Source organism: Trichosurus vulpecula, chromosome 3 (assembly GCF_011100635.1).
Source record: "Trichosurus vulpecula isolate mTriVul1 chromosome 3, mTriVul1.pri, whole genome shotgun sequence".
NCBI classification, from domain to species: Eukaryota; Metazoa; Chordata; class Mammalia; order Diprotodontia; family Phalangeridae; genus Trichosurus; species Trichosurus vulpecula.
Genome location: NC_050575.1, coordinates 337,385,688 through 337,394,954, shown reverse-complemented (window position 1 = coordinate 337,394,954; position 9,267 = coordinate 337,385,688). Strand labels below are relative to the sequence as shown.

The 9,267-nt window shown below is 39.0% G+C and overlaps 1 pseudogene; it reads left to right on the top strand.

Moving 5' to 3' along the window:
- The first annotated feature begins 8,354 nt into the window (after positions 1-8,354).
- On the top strand, positions 8,355-8,793 carry LOC118842570 (annotated as a pseudogene).
- The last annotated feature ends 474 nt before the right edge of the window (positions 8,794-9,267 follow it).

Sequence of the window (9,267 nt, the reverse complement as noted above, 5' to 3'; positions counted from 1 at the left end):
ATTGGGTGTGTATATTGTTTGCATGTGTGCACATGTATATACATACATATATGCACCCACATGTGCACATGCATGCATGCATGCATATGCATACACAGAATCCATTCATGCAGATACATGTGAACTATGTTGCATGTATGTATGATATACGTTGTGTGGTGTGCATGTATGAGTATCCACATGTAAATGTGTGCATGTGTATGTACAATGATGTATATATAGACATATGTATGCACATGTCACAGATTGTGTCTGTAGATACGTTTATGAACAACCTACCTGTATGTGCATGCATGTGTGCATTGTACATATATGCCTGCATTTGTGTCTACATACCATGCAGACATAACTATGTGTGCCTATACTTATACACACACATATATATATATATATGTATGTATATATATATGTATATATATATATATATACACATATCATGTCTGGATGGATAGAAATGTAAATAGAGATAGATAGATAGACAGACAGACGTATATATACATACATAACTAGATAGGTGCACTGTTAAATCCTGAACATACCAAGGTTGGAAAGGAAACAATATCTGCCCTCAAGGTGCTTATATTCTACTGCATGCTTCTCCCCCCTCCCCATCTAATTGAATGCCCAGGAAATGGAGTTTGAAAACTCTCATCCATCCCTTAATCTCATTCACCAGAGTTGTAACGTGGAGCCCTCTCCCTTCTTGGAATATGAGAATACTTTTCCAAAAATTCATCAATTCTTCTCAAAAGAGAATCTCAAGAAAACCTAAATTAGTGCCTGCTTGGGAGTGAGGATGAATAATCACAGTTAATAATGAGTGCCTCACCAGTAGATCTTTAACCTCCATCCAGTTGAGCAAATCAAACTTGGAGAGCCTTGATGAAGAAAATTTGAGAATTGACGTATTATATGACATCTCAAACTGCTGATGCTATAGCAATAGAGGACTCTATCATTCTCTGCCAGAAAATTTCTTTGTCTGGGTGAAGATATAGACAATGATCTTTCTCTACAATCACAATGATCCAGAGAATTAATGGAGAAAAATTTCATAATGACCAACAGAGATAATGTTACCCCTTCTAAAAATTCAATTTTTTCAAAGTTTGTTGCAAAGTAATATTTAAATGGTAAAAGGATAGTCTTGGTTGAAAAGCAGGATTAAGGCGGCCTTGCTACCTAAGGGTGAAGAAAAAAAATCAAACTGTAATGAGCCACCTAGATATCTGTCCCTGTCAAGGAGACTTCAGCAGGTAAAGATAAGTTACAATTCTCCAAATACCTTGATATTTTTTTCCCTCTCTCTAGAATTTTTATTCCTATCTAAGGTAATAAAATGTTTGCAATTTGAGAGGTATTAACAAGTCATCTGAATGTATGTTTAGCATACTATATTTGCACTAATGGTATGTGCTTTCTAATTAAGGAGGTATTCTCAAAGCATAAAAAGCTTCATTTTCCCAATAAGCATATTTTATATCCAAGATACGGCCCCTTAAACAACTTAATGAGCTATGAGCCTGACATTTCAGCCATTCAAATGTGAGTAAAAAATATTTTTAAGCCTGACTCATTGAACAGTTGGTTGAAGTGTCATTTTGGCATTGCATCTCTTATTAGATAGAACCTGAGTAATACATTATATTATTTTTAAAAATCAGCCCTTCGCCATTGGGATAAGTAAGCCAATTTGAATAAGTAGCACGAGGCTACTACAGTTCAAAATGATGAACAAATACTGTTTTCACTCTAAAAGAAGTGACTAAGTTTTCCTGCATTTTACAAAAATGGGAACAAAACCTAAGGAAATAATTTTACAATTTGTAGTGCAAATGACTGCATGTAGTTGAGGGCTGTTACAGTAGTATTTATCCCCTTTGAAATAAGTGTTATGCTACATAATGACAGAGTATTGAATTCAAAAGCAGCATATTTTGAACCTCTGGCATGGGTACACTACAACAATGACTACTAGCAAGAGCCCTCTATTTAGAATCATAACATGGGTTTAAGCACTGGTTCTGCCATTTAAAAGCTGTATCATTGAAGCAAATGATTTAACCTCTCTGTGACTGTTTTTAAAATCTGTAAAACAGTGAAAATACTATTTAGCCTATATACACCAGCCAGTTGTGGAAATCAGATGAAACAATGTGGTTAAGCATTTAATAACTGCATAAATTTATATATTATACTTTTTCCTTTGTCGTCGTGGTTTCATTCTCATTTTCAGGAGAACTCCAGTAACAAGCAAGACAACAAAGATAACAGAAATCTCATTTTGTCACAAAATTATTTGATTTCTGCTAAATCTCTATATTTTAAAACTTTTTCATTCTACACTTTTTGGAAATTATGAACATTTGGTATGGTAATTTAAATTACTTTTTTTTTTAATTTTATGGATCAATGGAATGTTGCAGGCAATTGTAAACAACATTTTGGTTTGCCATAATATACTAGTTTCAATCTATCTTATTTATTGAATTTTCAGGGATATTTTGGGTTCTGTGTGGCAGAGATTTATAATCCGTTAGTTTATGAAAGATAGCAAGATTCCAGTGTATATTGCTAATGACTTAATTGGTTTCTTATAGGCATTCAATATATGCTGAATATTTTTAACTTGAAATTATATGTTGCACATAGTTCTTACCATTCCTTTCCATAATTTACATCAATCAATATATGTGGTCTTCACTATTTCTGGTGGCAAAGACTTTATTGAGAATCATTATCATATACCATATCTGTTTCATAAAAAAAGGTGTTCATGACTGTTTTTTGGCAATATAATTTTGGCTGAGTTCACGTGGATGTCACCCAAAGAAGGTGTTTTAGTGCCGCTCTTCATCTTAGTCATATTAAAGGATCCATCCAATGGGAAGCCACTTATGAGTACATTTCAGAAATCTGGTGGTATTTATCTATTGTCAGGCATTACTATTGTTCTGTGAAATGATGTCTATTTATTCAAAAAGTATTTGTGTAAATTTTAAACTCATTTATCATGTACTCTGCCACATCTGTCATTTGTCTTCTATCTTTTTAGTGAAGAAGCGTTCATCTTTCTTTTTTTTTACTTGTCCACATGCTTTTATTTTATTTTATTATTTATTTAATATTTTAGTTTTCAACATTGATTTCCACAAGATTTTGAGTTACAAATTTTCTCCCCATTTCTACCCTCCCCGCCACTCCAAGATGGCATATATTTTGATTGCCCCATTCCCCAGTCAGCCCTCCCTTCTGTGACCCCACTCTGCCCCCCATCCCCTCTCCCCTTACTTTCTTGTAGGGTAGGATAGATTTCTATTCCCCATTCCCTATATATCTTATTTCTTAGTTGCATGCAAAAACAATTTTTTTCTTTTGAGCATCTGATTCTAAAACTTTGAGTTCCAAATTCTCTCCCCTCTTCCCTTTCCACTCACCTTCCCTAAGAAGGCAAGCAATTCAACACAGGCCACATATGTATCATTATGTAAAACAAATCCACAATACTCATATTGTGAAAGACTAACTATATTTCCCTTCATCTTATCTTGTCCCACATTATTCAATTTTCTCCCTTGATGCTGTCCCTTTTCAAAAGTGTTTGTTTTTGATTACCTCCTCCCAGCTCTGCCCTCCCGTCTATCATCCCCCCTTTCCCCTACTTTCATATGGGGTAATATACCCAATTGAGTATGTATGTTATACCCTCCTCAAGTCAAATCCCATGAGAGCAAGATTCACTCATTTCCCCTGACCTGCACCCTCTTCCCTTCCAACAGAAGTTCTTTTTCTTGCCACATTTATGTGAGATAGTTTACCCCATTCTATCTCTCCCTTTCTTCCTCTCTCAATATATGTCTCTCTCATCCCTTAATTTTATTTTATTTTATGTTTTCAGATATCATCCCTTCATATTCAACTTACCCTGTTCCCTCTCGCTCCCTCTCTCCCTCTCTCCCTCTCTCTCTCTCTCTCTCTCTCTCTCTATATATATATATATATATATATATACATATATATATATATGTATGTATGTACATATTCCCTTCAACTACCCTAATACTGAGATCTCACGAACTACACACATCATCTTTCCATGTAGGAATGTTTAAAAAAAAGAATTCAACTTTAGTAAGTCCATTATGATTTCTCTTTCTTCTTTACCTTTTCATGCTTCTCTTGATTCTTGTGTTTGAAAGTCAAATTTTCTATTCAGCTCTGGTCTTTTCACAGAGAAAGCTTCAAAGTCCTCTATTTTATTGAAAATCCATATTTTGCCTTGGAACATTCTATTCAGTTTTGCTGGGTAGGTGATTCTTGGTTTTAACGCTAGCTCCTTTGATCTCTGGAATATCGTATTCCAAGCCCTTCAATCCCTTAATATAGAAGCTGCTAGATCTTGTATTATCCTGATTGTGTTTCAAAAATACTCAAGTTGTTTCTTTCTGGCTGCTTGCATTATTTTCTCCTTGACCTGGGAACTCTGGAATTTAGTGACAATATTCCTAGGAGTTTTCTTTTTGGGATCTTTTTCAAGAGGCGATCAGTGGATTCTTTCAATTTGTATGTTACCCTCTGGTTCTAGAATATAAAGGCAGTTTTCCTTAATAATTTCTTGAAAGATGATGTCTAGGCTATTTTTTATTATTTATTTAATATTTTTAGTGTTCAGCATTGATTTCCACAAGATTTTTAATTACAAATTTTCTCCCCACTCCAAGATGGCATATATTCTGATTGCCCTGTTCCCCAGTCAACCCTCCCTTCTGTCACCTCCCCATCCCTTTTCCCTTACTTTCTTGTAGAACAAGATAGATTTCTATTCCCCATTGCCTGTGTATCTTATTTCACAGTTGCATGCAAAAACGACTTTTTTTAATGTCTGCTTTTAAAACTTTGAGTTCCAAATTTTCTCCCCTCTTCCCTCCCCACACCCTCCCTAAGAAGGCAAGCAATTCAACATAGGTCACATGCATATCACTATGTAAAACCTTTCCAAAATACTCATGTTGTGAAAGACTATATTTTGCACCCTCCTATCCCATCACCCTTCATTCAATTTTATCCCTTGACCCTGTCCCTTTTTGAAAGTGTTTGCTTTTGATTACCTCCTCCCCCTATCTGCCCTCCCTTCTATCGTACTCCCTTTTTTATACCCTTCCTCCTTCTTTCCTGTGGGGTAAGATACCCAATTGAGTGTGTATGTTATTCCCTCCTCAAGTCAAATCTGATGAGAGCAAGATTCACTCATTCCCCCTCACCTGCCCCCCTCTTCCCTTCCAACAGAACTGCTTTTTCTTGTGACTTTTATGTGGGACTACCCCATTCTATCTCTCCCTTTCTCCCTCTCTCAATATATTCGTGTCTCATCCCTTAAATTTATTTTACCTTTTTAGATATCATCACCATGTGCCCGCCCTCCCTCCCTCCCCCCCCCCCCGGAATTTGGCTACAATATTCTCAAGAGTTTTCTTTTGGGGATCTTTTTCAAGAGGCGATCAGTGGATTCTTTCAATTTCTATTTGACCCTCTGGCTCTAGAATATCAGGGCAGTTCTCCTTGATAATTTCTTGAAAGGTGACATCTAGGCTCTTTTTTTGATCATGGCTTTCAGGTAGTCCCATAATTTTTAAATTCTCTCTCCTGGATCTATTTTCCAGGTCAGTGGTTTTTCCAATGAGATATTTCACATTATCTTCCATTTTTTCATTCCTTTGGTTCTGTTTTATAATATCTTGATTTCTCTACAAGTCAATAGCTTCCACTTGCTCCAATCTAATTTTGAAGGTAGTATTTTCTTCAGTCATCTTTTGGACCTCCTTTTGCATTTGGCTATTCTGCCTTTCAAGGCATTCTTCTCCTCATTAGCTTTTGGGAGCGCTTTTGTCATTTGATTTAGTCTATTTTTTAAGGTGTTATTTTCTTCAGTATTTTTTGGGTCTCCTTTAGCAAGGCATTGACTTGTTTTTCATGCTTTCCTTGCATCATTCTCATTTCCCTTCCCAATTTTTCCTCTACTTCTCTCATTGCTTTTCCAAATCCTTTTTGAGCTCTTCCATGGCCTGAGACCAATTCATATTTTTCTTGGAGGCTTTTGATGTAGGCTCTTTGACTTTGTTGACTTCTTCTGGCTGTATGTTTTGGTCTTCTTTGTTGCCAAAAAAAGATTCCAAAGTCTGCTTCTGAATCTGAGACCATTTTCCTTGCGTGTTCATGTTCCCAGCCAATTGTCGTGGTATGACTGCTTGTAAAGTAGAAAGTACTTGTCCCAAGCTTGAGGGGCTGCACTGCTGTTTTCAGAGCTACTTCTACATGCAAAGCTCTGCCACACCAGTGTTCCTCCTTCCCCAAGAACCACCAACCTAGACCACGACTCAGATCTAAGCAGGCTCTGCACTCCCACTCTGGTCTGCTGCTTAATTCCTCCCACCAGGTAGGCCAGGGGCTGGAAGCAACTTCAGCTGTAGCTCTGGAAGAAGTCTCAGAGCTGCACTGCCTTCTCTGCCCCTGGGGTGGTAGCCAACTGCAAACTCCTTGCACTCTGTCCCAGCAGCTTTTCCCCACTACCCTTCTCTGTTGTCTTTGGCATTTATAGGTTGAGAAGTCTGGTAACTGCCACAACTTACTGATTCAGGGTGCTATGCCTGTTCTGCCTGGCTCCCAGTCTGGTTGGTCCTGGCAGAGCCACACTGGGCTCTGTTTCGCTTCGCTCCCAGCTCCATGTTATAGACCCTTCCCTGCGACCATCCAGGCTGGAGCCCTGCTTCCCTTTCCTTTTTTGTGGGTTCTGAAGCTCTAGAATTTGTTCAGAGCCATTTTTATAGGTGTTTGGAGGGACCTGGCAGGGATCTTAAGCAAGTCCCTGCTTTCCAGCCTAGACTATTTTTTTGATCATGGCCTTCAGGTAGTCCAATAATTTTTAAATTATTTCTCCTGCATCTATTCTTCAGGTCAGTGGCTTTTCCAATTATATGACTTCCGTTTTTTCATTCCTTTGGTTCTGTTTTATAACATCTTGATTTCTCATAAAGTCACTAGCTTCCACTTGCTCCAATCTAATTTTTAAGGTGGTATTTTCTTCATTGGTCTTTTGGACCTCCTTTTCCATTTGACTAATTCTGCCTTTCAAGGCATTCTCCTTATTGGCTTTTTGGAACTCTTTTGCCATTTGGGTTAGTATATTTTTTAAGGTGTTATTTTCTTCAGTATTTTTTTGGGTCTCCTTTAGCAAGGCATTGACTTGTTTTTCATGCTTTCCTTGCATCACTCCCTTCCCAATTTTTCCTCTACTTCTCTTATTGCTTTTCCAAATCCTTTTTGAGCTTTTCTATGGCCTGAGACCAATTCATATTTTTCTTGGAGGCTTTTGATTGTAGGCTCTTTGATTCTGTTGATTTCTTCTGGCTTTATGTTTTGATCTTCTTTGTCACCAAAAATGATTCTAGAGTATAAGTCTGCATCCTTTTGTACTGCCTGGTCATGTTTCCAGGCAACTATTTGACCTTTGAGCTTTTTGTCAGGGTATGCTTGCAGAGAGTGCTCCATCCTAAGCTTTAGGGGCTGTGCTGCTGTTTTCAGAGCTACTTCTACTACACTGTCACCACAAGCTCTGCCACAGCAGTACTCCTCCTCCCCCAAGAACCACCAACCAAGATAGCAACCCAGATCCAAGTAGAGCACAGCAAGTCTTGCACTCCCACTCTGGTCTGCTGCTTGATTCCTCCCACTGTGTGTGCCAGGGACTCCAGAAGCAGTTGATGCTGGAGTTCTGGAAGCAGCCACAGGAGTTTCCTGCTGCTGCTGTCATCACCTCCACACCACCTCCACCACCCCCAGGGCTGGAGCTGCACTGCTTTCTACCCAATCTAGCAGTTTTCCCACTAACTTGCTCTGTGGTCTTTGGCGTTTGTGGGTTGAGAAGTCTGGTAACTACCACAGCTCAATGATTCATGGCCCTAAGACCTGCTCTGGGCCAACTCCCAGTCTGGTCTGTCCCAGCACAGCCCATGCTGGGTTGCGCTCCACTCCCAGCACTGTGCCAGCAACCATACCAGGCTGTCCTGGGCTGGAGACCTGCTTCCCTCTGCTATTTTGTGGGTTCTGCAGCTCTAGAATTCATTCAGAGCAATTTCTTACAGGTTTGGAGGGATTTTGGGGAGAGCTGAAGCAAGTCCCTGCTTTCCAGCCACCATCTTGGCTCTGCCCCCAGCATTCATCTTTCTAGAGATACCTTAAGATAGCGGCAGATGAGATTCATTAATATTTTCTCGGTTTGTTTGGATACATTCTAAATCCGTTGATGTCCATTATACTGTTTAAAAATAACACCATAACTTTTCCTGACAGCAGACAAGATGGAGGAAGTGGAGCCGAAGAAGAAGCAAACCTTCCAGAAGTTCACCTATGACAGCATGGACCTGGATCAGCTGCTGGACATGTACTATGAACAGCTCATGAAATTGTACAGCACTAGAAAGCAGCAAAGACTCAACAGAGGTCTGTGGCACAAATGGCATTCCCTCCTGAGATGTCTGATGAAGGCCAAGAAGGAGGCACCCCACCATGGAAAAGCCTAAGATGGTGAAGATACACCTTCGAGACATGATCATACTGGCCGAGATGGTGGGAAGTATGGTGGGCATCTATAATGGCAAAACCTTCAATCAGGTAGAAATTAAGCCCAAGATGATTGAACACTACCTGGGTGAATTCTCTATCACCTACAAGCCTGTGAAACATGGCTGACCAGGTAGTAGAGCCACCCACTCCTCTTGTTTCACTGCTTGCAACTAACCCGGATCCTAACAATAAAAACAAGAAGGTTATTAGTGAAAAAAAAAAAACATCATAAGACAGGCCTGCACTACTTGTGGCCCACAGCTGCTTATGGCCCTTGGACTACTTGCTGCACACCAAAGGATTTTGAGGGGTCCCATGAAAAATGTAGAGGAAAACATCCTTTGTATATAAAGCACATCCTTTAGCATGCCAAAAGCAACCTAAGGCCATAAATGGCCAGAGTCCGCAAGTTGTGCTGGTTTGCCATAAGAAAACAGTTGTATGGGTATCAATTGCTCCAAACACATTCTTCCAATTTATCTTTGATTTTCCCATCTATTACTATATGAGTAAGGTTCCTGATATACATGCATATAGCATTCTCTTGGATGGTTTTATATTTGATGTGTTTTGCATGGAGAAAAAGTAAGACATATTCATACACTGGCTTAGTTTTCTATTTGGATTCCAACCCAAAGCCTTCTATCT